Consider the following 13411-nt stretch of genomic DNA (forward strand, 5'->3'; position numbering starts at 1 on the left):
TTTATATGTTGCAGGAATGTTCCCTTCCCTCCTCTAGGTCCTTCAAACATCTGGCCAGGGAGTGGTCCCACGGTCCATCCTACTGGTCCGGTGGGGGTGACTGCAAGTCTGCGGGGGTCGCAATTCTGATCAGGGGGGGCGCATTCACGCTTGAGTCCGTCCAGGAGCTCATCTGCGGCAGGGCTCTTGTTGTAGATGGCAACTGGGCGGGGGAACCTGTCAGGTTCATCAACGTGTATGCGTCCCCACTGAAGAATGAGCGTTTGGAGCTTTTCCAGACCCTGCGGCTTCAGCTTGCCACCACCAGGACCTTAGTGATGGCCGGGGATTTCAACTGCCCCATCGAGGAGGACGGTCGTAGTTCTGGCACATCTGCCAAGTTGGACATCACGTCCAAGCTGCTCATCGAGATGGTAACCGAGGCCTCTCTTCAGGACGTGGTGGGCTCCATGGGGAGAGGCTCCACGAACTATTCGTGGAGCCGACCCGATGGCTCACTCTGCTCCAGGATTGACTTTGTGTTCACCTCTCGGGCAGTCAGGCAGAGTAGGCACTCGATGGTCTCCTGCTTCTTCTCCGACCACAGAGCCATTCACTTACAAGGTGTCCTCGGCGACGGTTTTCCGTCCGGCCCCGGCTCCTGGAAGCTGAATTGTGCTCTGCTGGCTCAGGATGAAGTCGTGGAGGAGCTGAGAGCAGCCTACGCAATGTGGCAGTCCTACAAGGGTAGCTTCCAAACAGTCTCTGATTGGTGGGAATATGTTAAACTTGAGTTTCGCTGTTTCTTTCAGGCCAAGGGTCGACAACAGGAGTGTGAGAAGAGGAGGGACTTCAGAGGGCTGCAGTGCGAGCTGCGGTCGCTGCAGGACCTTCTTCACTGCGGCTGGGACGTGAGGGAGGAGCTGGAGGAGACCAAGAAGAGCCTGAAAAGGCACTTTGAGGAGGAGTCCAAGCGAATCATCTTCCGTTCCAAAGTGGAGAATCTGGAGAAGGGTGAGAAATGTAACTCATTCTTTTTCAGGAAACTTCATGCCGGTCACACGCCCCTGAACGAGCTGCGAGACGAGAGCGGAAACATGCGACGTGGGAAGGAGGACGTGATGAGGGTCGTCAGCGACTTCTACAGCGAACTCTACTCCCACAAGACTACCGACCCCGACGCTGCTGATAAGTTCCTGTCAGGTATCACTAACCATCTTGATCCTGCAGGCACGGCAGCCTTGGACAAACCTCTGATGGTGGGCGAATTGCTCTCTGCCGCTAAATCCTTTAGGACCGGCAGGACCCCGGGCAGTGATGGTCTTCCAGCGGAGCTCTATGTAGCGCTGGGAGACCTCATCTGTCCGGACCTGTTGGACCTGTACGAGGAGATGGTGGTGGAGGGTAGAATGCCTCCATCTTTGAGGGAAGGAATGGTCACGATCCTGTACAAGCGGAAGGGAGAGAGGTGCGACCTGAGGAATTGGCGTCCCATCACTCTGCTCAACGTGGACTACAAGATCCTGGCCAAGACGATGGCGACACGACTTAAGACGGTCATCGGACGGATCATCCACCCGGACCAGACCTGCGGCATCCCTGGACGTCGCATCGCAGACAGCCTCGCTCTCGTGCGGGACACGGTCGAGTACATCAAGGTCCGCCGCGCACACGCGGCCCTGGTCTCCTTGGATCAGGAGAAGGCCTTCGACCGGGTTTCCCACGAGTTCATGGGCCGAGCTCTGCACCGGTTAGGTTTGGGTAACATGTTTTGTTCGTATGTCCGTCTGATGTATTTTGATATCCACAGCTCGGTGTTGGTGAACGGCTGGAAGACTGACCCCTTCCCTGTCCTCTCTGGGGTCAGACAAGGCTGCCCTCTATCACCTCTTCTTTTTGTTTGTGTTATAGAACTCTTCGCAGAGGCTATCCGGCAGAATGGAGAGATCAGAGGGATCACCGCACCGGGTCCGGGACGACACGAGGTCAAGTGCTCGCTCTACATGGACGACGTCACCGTCTTCTGCGCTGATCGTGGTTCAGTCGACGCCCTCGTCCAGACGTGTGAGAGGTTCGGCCGGGCTTCAGGGGCCAAAGTCAACTGCAGGAAGTCGGAAGCCATGCTCTTCGGGGATTGGCAGCCGGCCTCCTCCGCCCCCTTCCCCTTCAACATTCAACCGGATTTCCTCAAGGTGCTGGGAGTCTGGTTCGGGAAGGAAGGAGCGGCCCTCAAGTCCTGGCAAGAACGCTTGGCCAAGGTGAAGCAACGGATCGGACTCTGGAGCCTCAGACACCTCACTTGTGAGGGTAAGGCACTCGTCCTGCGTAATGAGGTCCTGCCCGTCTTGCAGTACACGGCGCAGGCCTGGCCCCCACACGTCACTGTGTGCAGGGCCATTACCAGGACAGTGTTTCACTTTGTCTGGGGATCCAAGATGGACAGAGTCAGGCGGGCCGTCATGTACAAGGAGCCTCGCAAGGGTGGGAAGGGCGTTCCAGATATCCCCACCCTCCTGCGATCCTCTTTTGTGTGTGATTGTGTCCGCCGGACTTTGCAAGTCAAGAATGGCTCCGCGGGCAGGTCCATGTCTCGCTTCTTCCTGCTTCCTCTTTGGAGGCGACTCGGCTGGGACAAGTGGGACAGCTCCTTCCCCTACAACTGGACGACGCCATGGTTCTACGGAGACGTCGTTCGATTTGTGGGGGAGCATCAACTGGAGGGACTCAAGCCCGACTTGTGGAAGCCCAAAACTATCCACAAGCTAATCAGAGCCAAGGATGACGTGGAGAACATCACAGGACTTCACCAGGACACGCTGGAGACTGTGTGGACAAATGTGTCGTCTGACAGGCTGACCAACGGGCACAAGGACTTGTCGTGGATGGCGATTCAGGGCGGACTGCCCGTCCGGTCATTCATGCATGCCCGGAACCTGTGCAAGACCCGGTACTGCCCAAGGTGCCCCTTCGTGGAGGAAACATCTTTGCACACTTTTTGGGACTGCGGATTTGCACAGCGCCTATTGACTGCACTTGAGGACGACCTGAGGAACTCTGTCCCCAGGGCGAGCCTATCGCACCATTCTGTGCTTTACGGACTCTTCCCTGGGGTTCATACCGTCGGAGCCATCCAGGAGGCTTGGCGCCTTATGAACTGCTTCAAGGATGCCGTTTGGGTCGCCAGGAACCGGCTCATCTTGAGGAGGGAGAGGATGTCCATCCAGGACTGCCGCAGGCTGATCCACAGCCTGCTCAGAGACTATTCCATCATGGACGGTCCGGAGGACGAGGACGAGGACTAAACCCCTCCTCCCCCTCTCCCCTTATGTGTCTTGTCTTTCAATAAAGCTTCGGGCCTGTGATTTTCCCCTCCCCATCCACTTTTTCCCAATCCCCATCCCTTATCACGGTTCGTCGTACTGTATTGATTGACATGCTTTTTCTTTCAGATTGAGTGTTTTGTGTAGCATAGGGGTGTGATGTGTCTAGTTAGTGCGTCGTATCCTCATGCTATGTAAATATGATGTAGAATTCTGTGTGTACTGGGCTGCGGCACTGTACACTGTCTGTTAACTTATTTTTTGTGCTAATAAAAGATATATTCAATCAAAAAATCTGTTCTTATCAGTTTAATATCTGATACGTCCCCTATCTGGGGACCATATATTAAATGGATTTTTAGAACAGGGAGATGGAAAAAGAGCTTGCTCTGTCCACTCCACGCATTGACCTGGTATTGCAGTATCTCCAGGACCGGTGCACCCCTTCTTTAATGCAGTTTCTAAAATCAGAAAGAATTGAATTCAATGTTTTTTGTTCATTTTGCTTGTTTGTCGGATTTTGGGATGGACTCTTTGGCTTTGCTTTTCTTCTCCTCATTGGATTTTTCATGTTCAAAGTTGCAGAAGCCAGATTACAAGCTCATTTTGGTTCAACTTCAGCAACTGTGCATTGCATTGCCATGTAATGTGATGCAATGCTATCTTTCTAGCTCTCCCTTTTTACTTCCTTTTGGATAAACAGACATATTAGGCAAGCATTTTGGAGCTTTCACCTAAATAACTACAGGTGGTGAGATAAGCTGCACAATATAATTGACCTTTCAGTATATTGTTGCACACACACCATCTATTTAGCAAATGCCCTTGTTATCAACAGCAGCCTTTTAAACTCACCTGAGCTAACAGGTATGTGCGCTGGTTACTCTGCTGCGCTTAAAATTTCTTTTTTGGTTTGCTACAATGCCTTTTCTGAAACGTTGTCTCCTTCTGCTGGAACACTGACTTCTTTCATTTAATGCCTGCAGACTATAAAAGAGAACCCAACCCAAAAAGTTTGGTTGATTAGTCTGTGGCATTCTGTTAAACTGTTGCTTATGGCGGTCTCTGTGAGCTTCTCAGCGACATTCAGCCAGCCAGGTATCCTGCCTGCAGTAGATGGAATGTGGCAATGGAACGCTGGCTGCGCGTGTCATAATAGGCTCTGAGCCTTTATATACCTGTGCACAGCAGCAGCCACCTTCAGTCTGCTGCTGGACAGCCAGCAGCAGCAGCAGCAGGAGAGGTATGTAATCAGGAGCCCTCCTGCTAAGGGTAGACAGCTGCTCGTTCCACCCCACCCCCCGCCTTAATTGGTTCTCCTCCCTTCCAACGGTGTTGAGGCGGGTGGGAACAGCAGGGGGTGAAGGTGCTGTGTCTAAAGAGGTGGAGTTATGCAGATCTAAAACGCGTGGATTGCAGCAGCAGCAAGCCGAAAAGTGCAGGCATGTAAGGGATCTAGAGGTTGACAACATGTCTTCTTAACGGGAGTCCAGGAGCTCATCTCCACAAATGGACTTTTCAGGATCCTTGGGTGGCTCCGTAGTTTGAAACCAATTCTGATTATCGCTTCTCGGCCTTTTGGCTAAGATCAAGTGTAGTATCTGTTCTTATCAGTTTAATATCTGATACGTCCCCTATCTGGGGACCATATATTAAATGGATTTTTAGAACAGGGAGATGGAAAAAGAGCTTGCTCTGTCCACTCCACGCATTGACCTGGTATTGCAGTATCTCCAGGACCGGTGCACCCCTTCTTTAATGCAGTTTCTAAAATCAGAAAGAATTGAATTCAATGTTTTTTGTTCATTTTGCTTGTTTGTCGGATTTTGGGATGGACTCTTTGGCTTTGCTTTTCTTCTCCTCATTGGATTTTTCATGTTCAAAGTTGCAGAAGCCAGATTACAAGCTCATTTTGGTTCAACTTCAGCAACTGTGCATTGCATTGCCATGTAATGTGATGCAATGTTATCTTTCTAGCTCTCCCTTTTTACTTCCTTTTGGATAAACAGACATATTAGGCAAGCATTTTGGAGCTTTCACCTAAATAACTACAGGTGGTGAGATAAGCTGCACAATATAATTGACCTTTCAGTATATTGTTGCACACACACCATCTATTTAGCAAATGCCCTTGTTATCAACAGCAGCCTTTTAAACTCACCTGAGCTAACAGGTATGTGCGCTGGTTACTCTGCTGCGCTTAAAATTTCTTTTTTGGTTTGCTACAATGCCTTTTCTGAAACGTTGTCTCCTTCTGCTGGAACACTGACTTCTTTCATTTAATGCCTGCAGACTATAAAAGAGAACCCAACCCAAAAAGTTTGGTTGATTAGTCTGTGGCATTCTGTTAAACTGTTGCTTATGGCGGTCTCTGTGAGCTTCTCAGCGACATTCAGCCAGCCAGGTATCCTGCCTGCAGTAGATGGAATGTGGCAATGGAACGCTGGCTGCGCGTGTCATAATAGGCTCTGAGCCTTTATATACCTGTGCACAGCAGCAGCCACCTTCAGTCTGCTGCTGGACAGCCAGCAGCAGCAGCAGCAGGAGAGGTATGTAATCAGGAGCCCTCCTGCTAAGGGTAGACAGCTGCTCGTTCCACCCCACCCCCCGCCTTAATTGGTTCTCCTCCCTTCCAACGGTGTTGAGGCGGGTGGGAACAGCAGGGGGTGAAGGTGCTGTGTTTAAAGAGGTGGAGTTATGCAGATCTAAAACGCGTGGATTGCAGCAGCAGCAGCAAGCCGAAAAGTGCAGGCATGTAAGGGATCTAGAGGTTGACAACATGTCTTCTTAACGGGAGTCCAGGAGCTCATCTCCACAAATGGACTTTTCAGGATCCTTGGGTGGCTCCGTAGTTTGAAACCAATTCTGGTTATCGCTTCTCGGCCTTTTGGCTAAGATCAAGTGTAGTATCTGTTCTTATCAGTTTAATATCTGATACGTCCCCTATCTGGGGACCATATATTAAATGGATTTTTAGAACAGGGAGATGGAAAAAGAGCTTGCTCTGTCCACTCCACGCATTGACCTGGTATTGCAGTATCTCCAGGACCGGTGCACCCCTTCTTTAATGCAGTTTCTAAAATCAGAAAGAATTGAATTCAATGTTTTTTGTTCATTTTGCTTGTTTGTCGGATTTTGGGATGGACTCTTTGGCTTTGCTTTTCTTCTCCTCATTGGATTTTTCATGTTCAAAGTTGCAGAAGCCAGATTACAAGCTCATTTTGGTTCAACTTCAGCAACTGTGCATTGCATTGCCATGTAATGTGATGCAATGCTATCTTTCTAGCTCTCCCTTTTTACTTCCTTTTGGATAAACAGACATATTAGGCAAGCATTTTGGAGCTTTCACCTAAATAACTACAGGTGGTGAGATAAGCTGCACAATATAATTGACCTTTCAGTATATTGTTGCACACACACCATCTATTTAGCAAATGCCCTTGTTATCAACAGCAGCCTTTTAAACTCACCTGAGCTAACAGGTATGTGCGCTGGTTACTCTGCTGCGCTTAAAATTTCTTTTTTGGTTTGCTACAATGCCTTTTCTGAAACGTTGTCTCCTTCTGCTGGAACACTGACTTCTTTCATTTAATGCCTGCAGACTATAAAAGAGAACCCAACCCAAAAAGTTTGGTTGATTAGTCTGTGGCATTCTGTTAAACTGTTGCTTATGGCGGTCTCTGTGAGCTTCTCAGCGACATTCAGCCAGCCAGGTATCCTGCCTGCAGTAGATGGAATGTGGCAATGGAACGCTGGCTGCGCGTGTCATAATAGGCTCTGAGCCTTTATATACCTGTGCACAGCAGCAGCCACCTTCAGTCTGCTGCTGGACAGCCAGCAGCAGCAGCAGCAGGAGAGGTATGTAATCAGGAGCCCTCCTGCTAAGGGTAGACAGCTGCTCGTTCCACCCCACCCCCCGCCTTAATTGGTTCTCCTCCCTTCCAACGGTGTTGAGGCGGGTGGGAACAGCAGGGGGTGAAGGTGCTGTGTTTAAAGAGGTGGAGTTATGCAGATCTAAAACGCGTGGATTGCAGCAGCAGCAAGCCGAAAAGTGCAGGCATGTAAGGGATCTAGAGGTTGACAACATGTCTTCTTAACGGGAGTCCAGGAGCTCATCTCCACAAATGGACTTTTCAGGATCCTTGGGTGGCTCCGTAGTTTGAAACCAATTCTGGTTATCGCTTCTCGGCCTTTTGGCTAAGATCAAGTGTAGTATCTGTTCTTATCAGTTTAATATCTGATACGTCCCCTATCTGGGGACCATATATTAAATGGATTTTTAGAACAGGGAGATGGAAAAAGAGCTTGCTCTGTCCACTCCACGCATTGACCTGGTATTGCAGTATCTCCAGGACCGGTGCACCCCTTCTTTAATGCAGTTTCTAAAATCAGAAAGAATTGAATTCAATGTTTTTTGTTCATTTTGCTTGTTTGTCGGATTTTGGGATGGACTCTTTGGCTTTGCTTTTCTTCTCCTCATTGGATTTTTCATGTTCAAAGTTGCAGAAGCCAGATTACAAGCTCATTTTGGTTCAACTTCAGCAACTGTGCATTGCATTGCCATGTAATGTGATGCAATGCTATCTTTCTAGCTCTCCCTTTTTACTTCCTTTTGGATAAACAGACATATTAGGCAAGCATTTTGGAGCTTTCACCTAAATAACTACAGGTGGTGAGATAAGCTGCACAATATAATTGACCTTTCAGTATATTGTTGCACACACACCATCTATTTAGCAAATGCCCTTGTTATCAACAGCAGCCTTTTAAACTCACCTGAGCTAACAGGTATGTGCGCTGGTTACTCTGCTGCGCTTAAAATTTCTTTTTTGGTTTGCTACAATGCCTTTTCTGAAACGTTGTCTCCTTCTGCTGGAACACTGACTTCTTTCATTTAATGCCTGCAGACTATAAAAGAGAACCCAACCCAAAAAGTTTGGTTGATTAGTCTGTGGCATTCTGTTAAACTGTTGCTTATGGCGGTCTCTGTGAGCTTCTCAGCGACATTCAGCCAGCCAGGTATCCTGCCTGCAGTAGATGGAATGTGGCAATGGAACGCTGGCTGCGCGTGTCATAATAGGCTCTGAGCCTTTATATACCTGTGCACAGCAGCAGCCACCTTCAGTCTGCTGCTGGACAGCCAGCAGCAGCAGCAGCAGGAGAGGTATGTAATCAGGAGCCCTCCTGCTAAGGGTAGACAGCTGCTCGTTCCACCCCACCCCCCGCCTTAATTGGTTCTCCTCCCTTCCAACGGTGTTGAGGCGGGTGGGAACAGCAGGGGGTGAAGGTGCTGTGTTTAAAGAGGTGGAGTTATGCAGATCTAAAACGCGTGGATTGCAGCAGCAGCAAGCCGAAAAGTGCAGGCATGTAAGGGATCTAGAGGTTGACAACATGTCTTCTTAACGGGAGTCCAGGAGCTCATCTCCACAAATGGACTTTTCAGGATCCTTGGGTGGCTCCGTAGTTTGAAACCAATTCTGGTTATCGCTTCTCGGCCTTTTGGCTAAGATCAAGTGTAGTATCTGTTCTTATCAGTTTAATATCTGATACGTCCCCTATCTGGGGACCATATATTAAATGGATTTTTAGAACAGGGAGATGGAAAAAGAGCTTGCTCTGTCCACTCCACGCATTGACCTGGTATTGCAGTATCTCCAGGACCGGTGCACCCCTTCTTTAATGCAGTTTCTAAAATCAGAAAGAATTGAATTCAATGTTTTTTGTTCATTTTGCTTGTTTGTCGGATTTTGGGATGGACTCTTTGGCTTTGCTTTTCTTCTCCTCATTGGATTTTTCATGTTCAAAGTTGCAGAAGCCAGATTACAAGCTCATTTTGGTTCAACTTCAGCAACTGTGCATTGCATTGCCATGTAATGTGATGCAATGCTATCTTTCTAGCTCTCCCTTTTTACTTCCTTTTGGATAAACAGACATATTAGGCAAGCATTTTGGAGCTTTCACCTAAATAACTACAGGTGGTGAGATAAGCTGCACAATATAATTGACCTTTCAGTATATTGTTGCACACACACCATCTATTTAGCAAATGCCCTTGTTATCAACAGCAGCCTTTTAAACTCACCTGAGCTAACAGGTATGTGCGCTGGTTACTCTGCTGCGCTTAAAATTTCTTTTTTGGTTTGCTACAATGCCTTTTCTGAAACGTTGTCTCCTTCTGCTGGAACACTGACTTCTTTCATTTAATGCCTGCAGACTATAAAAGAGAACCCAACCCAAAAAGTTTGGTTGATTAGTCTGTGGCATTCTGTTAAACTGTTGCTTATGGCGGTCTCTGTGAGCTTCTCAGCGACATTCAGCCAGCCAGGTATCCTGCCTGCAGTAGATGGAATGTGGCAATGGAACGCTGGCTGCGCGTGTCATAATAGGCTCTGAGCCTTTATATACCTGTGCACAGCAGCAGCCACCTTCAGTCTGCTGCTGGACAGCCAGCAGCAGCAGCAGCAGGAGAGGTATTTAATCAGGAGCCCTCCTGCTAAGGGTAGACAGCTGCTCGTTCCACCCCACCCCCCGCCTTAATTGGTTCTCCTCCCTTCCAACGGTGTTGAGGCGGGTGGGAACAGCAGGGGGTGAAGGTGCTGTGTTTAAAGAGGTGGAGTTATGCAGATCTAAAACGCGTGGATTGCAGCAGCAGCAAGCCGAAAAGTGCAGGCATGTAAGGGATCTAGAGGTTGACAACATGTCTTCTTAACGGGAGTCCAGGAGCTCATCTCCACAAATGGACTTTTCAGGATCCTTGGGTGGCTCCGTAGTTTGAAACCAATTCTGGTTATCGCTTCTCGGCCTTTTGGCTAAGATCAAGTGTAGTATCTGTTCTTATCAGTTTAATATCTGATACGTCCCCTATCTGGGGACCATATATTAAATGGATTTTTAGAACAGGGAGATGGAAAAAGAGCTTGCTCTGTCCACTCCACGCATTGACCTGGTATTGCAGTATCTCCAGGACCGGTGCACCCCTTCTTTAATGCAGTTTCTAAAATCAGAAAGAATTGAATTCAATGTTTTTTGTTCATTTTGCTTGTTTGTCGGATTTTGGGATGGACTCTTTGGCTTTGCTTTTCTTCTCCTCATTGGATTTTTCATGTTCAAAGTTGCAGAAGCCAGATTACAAGCTCATTTTGGTTCAACTTCAGCAACTGTGCATTGCATTGCCATGTAATGTGATGCAATGCTATCTTTCTAGCTCTCCCTTTTTACTTCCTTTTGGATAAACAGACATATTAGGCAAGCATTTTGGAGCTTTCACCTAAATAACTACAGGTGGTGAGATAAGCTGCACAATATAATTGACCTTTCAGTATATTGTTGCACACACACCATCTATTTAGCAAATGCCCTTGTTATCAACAGCAGCCTTTTAAACTCACCTGAGCTAACAGGTATGTGCGCTGGTTACTCTGCTGCGCTTAAAATTTCTTTTTTGGTTTGCTACAATGCCTTTTCTGAAACGTTGTCTCCTTCTGCTGGAACACTGACTTCTTTCATTTAATGCCTGCAGACTATAAAAGAGAACCCAACCCAAAAAGTTTGGTTGATTAGTCTGTGGCATTCTGTTAAACTGTTGCTTATGGCGGTCTCTGTGAGCTTCTCAGCGACATTCAGCCAGCCAGGTATCCTGCCTGCAGTAGATGGAATGTGGCAATGGAACGCTGGCTGCGCGTGTCATAATAGGCTCTGAGCCTTTATATACCTGTGCACAGCAGCAGCCACCTTCAGTCTGCTGCTGGACAGCCAGCAGCAGCAGCAGCAGGAGAGGTATGTAATCAGGAGCCCTCCTGCTAAGGGTAGACAGCTGCTCGTTCCACCCCACCCCCCGCCTTAATTGGTTCTCCTCCCTTCCAACGGTGTTGAGGCGGGTGGGAACAGCAGGGGGTGAAGGTGCTGTGTTTAAAGAGGTGGAGTTATGCAGATCTAAAACGCGTGGATTGCAGCAGCAGCAAGCCGAAAAGTGCAGGCATGTAAGGGATCTAGAGGTTGACAACATGTCTTCTTAACGGGAGTCCAGGAGCTCATCTCCACAAATGGACTTTTCAGGATCCTTGGGTGGCTCCGTAGTTTGAAACCAATTCTGGTTATCGCTTCTCGGCCTTTTGGCTAAGATCAAGTGTAGTATCTGTTCTTATCAGTTTAATATCTGATACGTCCCCTATCTGGGGACCATATATTAAATGGATTTTTAGAACAGGGAGATGGAAAAAGAGCTTGCTCTGTCCACTCCACGCATTGACCTGGTATTGCAGTATCTCCAGGACCGGTGCACCCCTTCTTTAATGCAGTTTCTAAAATCAGAAAGAATTGAATTCAATGTTTTTTGTTCATTTTGCTTGTTTGTCGGATTTTGGGATGGACTCTTTGGCTTTGCTTTTCTTCTCCTCATTGGATTTTTCATGTTCAAAGTTGCAGAAGCCAGATTACAAGCTCATTTTGGTTCAACTTCAGCAACTGTGCATTGCATTGCCATGTAATGTGATGCAATGCTATCTTTCTAGCTCTCCCTTTTTACTTCCTTTTGGATAAACAGACATATTAGGCAAGCATTTTGGAGCTTTCACCTAAATAACTACAGGTGGTGAGATAAGCTGCACAATATAATTGACCTTTCAGTATATTGTTGCACACACACCATCTATTTAGCAAATGCCCTTGTTATCAACAGCAGCCTTTTAAACTCACCTGAGCTAACAGGTATGTGCGCTGGTTACTCTGCTGCGCTTAAAATTTCTTTTTTGGTTTGCTACAATGCCTTTTCTGAAACGTTGTCTCCTTCTGCTGGAACACTGACTTCTTTCATTTAATGCCTGCAGACTATAAAAGAGAACCCAACCCAAAAAGTTTGGTTGATTAGTCTGTGGCATTCTGTTAAACTGTTGCTTATGGCGGTCTCTGTGAGCTTCTCAGCGACATTCAGCCAGCCAGGTATCCTGCCTGCAGTAGATGGAATGTGGCAATGGAACGCTGGCTGCGCGTGTCATAATAGGCTCTGAGCCTTTATATACCTGTGCACAGCAGCAGCCACCTTCAGTCTGCTGCTGGACAGCCAGCAGCAGCAGCAGCAGGAGAGGTATGTAATCAGGAGCCCTCCTGCTAAGGGTAGACAGCTGCTCGTTCCACCCCACCCCCCGCCTTAATTGGTTCTCCTCCCTTCCAACGGTGTTGAGGCGGGTGGGAACAGCAGGGGGTGAAGGTGCTGTGTTTAAAGAGGTGGAGTTATGCAGATCTAAAACGCGTGGATTGCAGCAGCAGCAAGCCGAAAAGTGCAGGCATGTAAGGGATCTAGAGGTTGACAACATGTCTTCTTAACGGGAGTCCAGGAGCTCATCTCCACAAATGGACTTTTCAGGATCCTTGGGTGGCTCCGTAGTTTGAAACCAATTCTGGTTATCGCTTCTCGGCCTTTTGGCTAAGATCAAGTGTAGTATCTTTCGAAAAGGCGGTTTTGGATGTTGGCCACCCTAGTAGATTGATACATTATGCACACTGGGGTTTAGGCGCTTGTTAGTACGCCAGGTGGCTAATATAGTCATCTGGTGGAAAGCATGGCCCCCCTGGATCGACGCCATTGGGCCGGGGAAGATCGAAAGCCCGAAGTGTGAAGTGCCCCAGGAGTGGTGACCCTGGGGTGCCTTAACTCACTGGGATTGGGAACCCCACTTGAGTTTATGGTACATTTGCACAAGCACTTCAAATTTTCTTTCTTCGCACACACCCTTATTCCGGGCCTTCTGGCCTTAGGATGGGGAATTTTTCAATTCCCGGTCGAAGGTCCGGGCAGTATTATACTGTGAAACCTTCACTATTTATTTAATTTCTTTGTCACTGTGTGTCCACTTATTCACGTGTGTCACGTCCTACTAGGATTTTGTCGGGATGCGGTTCCCTTACGGGTTCCTCTCTTGGCAGGTCTAGGGGGGGAGTGTGTGGCCATCAGGTTCCGCTCCCCCCTGAACCCCCTGGCTCTCCTCTTTCGGGAGGAGAGCGTTGTTGGCTCCCCTCTTCCGGGAGGGGAGCACAGTCTTTGGCTCCCAGTGCCTTGCTCGGGTGAGAACTCGGGCAGTTGCTGGGGGTAAGATTGGGTCGCCTCTGGCTTCGGC

At 48.3% G+C, this 13411-nt stretch overlaps 7 non-coding genes and 1 pseudogene across 7 annotated transcripts; all 8 read left to right on the forward strand.

Moving 5' to 3' along the window:
* Positions 1-3553: 3553 nt before the first annotated feature.
* LOC141192120 (U2 spliceosomal RNA) lies at positions 3554-3746 on the forward strand. Its single transcript, XR_012265812.1, has one exon. It is a non-coding gene; the product is annotated as a U2 spliceosomal RNA (small nuclear RNA).
* A 1115-nt stretch (positions 3747-4861) lies between these two features.
* Positions 4862-5052, forward strand: LOC141191869 (U2 spliceosomal RNA). Its single transcript, XR_012265569.1, has one exon. It is a non-coding gene; the product is annotated as a U2 spliceosomal RNA (small nuclear RNA).
* A 1118-nt stretch (positions 5053-6170) lies between these two features.
* On the forward strand, positions 6171-6361 carry LOC141191871 (U2 spliceosomal RNA). Its single transcript, XR_012265571.1, has one exon. It is a non-coding gene; the product is annotated as a U2 spliceosomal RNA (small nuclear RNA).
* Positions 6362-7476: 1115 nt separating this feature from the next.
* On the forward strand, positions 7477-7667 carry LOC141191872 (U2 spliceosomal RNA). The gene has a single exon (XR_012265572.1). It is a non-coding gene; the product is annotated as a U2 spliceosomal RNA (small nuclear RNA).
* Positions 7668-8782: 1115 nt separating this feature from the next.
* LOC141191873 (U2 spliceosomal RNA) lies at positions 8783-8973 on the forward strand. The gene has a single exon (XR_012265573.1). It is a non-coding gene; the product is annotated as a U2 spliceosomal RNA (small nuclear RNA).
* A 1115-nt stretch (positions 8974-10088) lies between these two features.
* LOC141191874 (U2 spliceosomal RNA) lies at positions 10089-10279 on the forward strand. The gene has a single exon (XR_012265574.1). It is a non-coding gene; the product is annotated as a U2 spliceosomal RNA (small nuclear RNA).
* Positions 10280-11394: 1115 nt separating this feature from the next.
* On the forward strand, positions 11395-11585 carry LOC141191875 (U2 spliceosomal RNA). The gene has a single exon (XR_012265575.1). It is a non-coding gene; the product is annotated as a U2 spliceosomal RNA (small nuclear RNA).
* A 1115-nt stretch (positions 11586-12700) lies between these two features.
* Positions 12701-12776, forward strand: LOC141192201 (U2 spliceosomal RNA; annotated as a pseudogene).
* Positions 12777-13411: the final 635 nt, after the last annotated feature.

This window comes from Phyllobates terribilis, unplaced genomic scaffold, assembly GCF_046119375.1.
Source record: "Phyllobates terribilis strain yellow unplaced genomic scaffold, ASM4611937v1 Scaffold_52__1_contigs__length_9100884, whole genome shotgun sequence".
NCBI classification, from domain to species: domain Eukaryota; kingdom Metazoa; phylum Chordata; class Amphibia; order Anura; family Dendrobatidae; genus Phyllobates; species Phyllobates terribilis.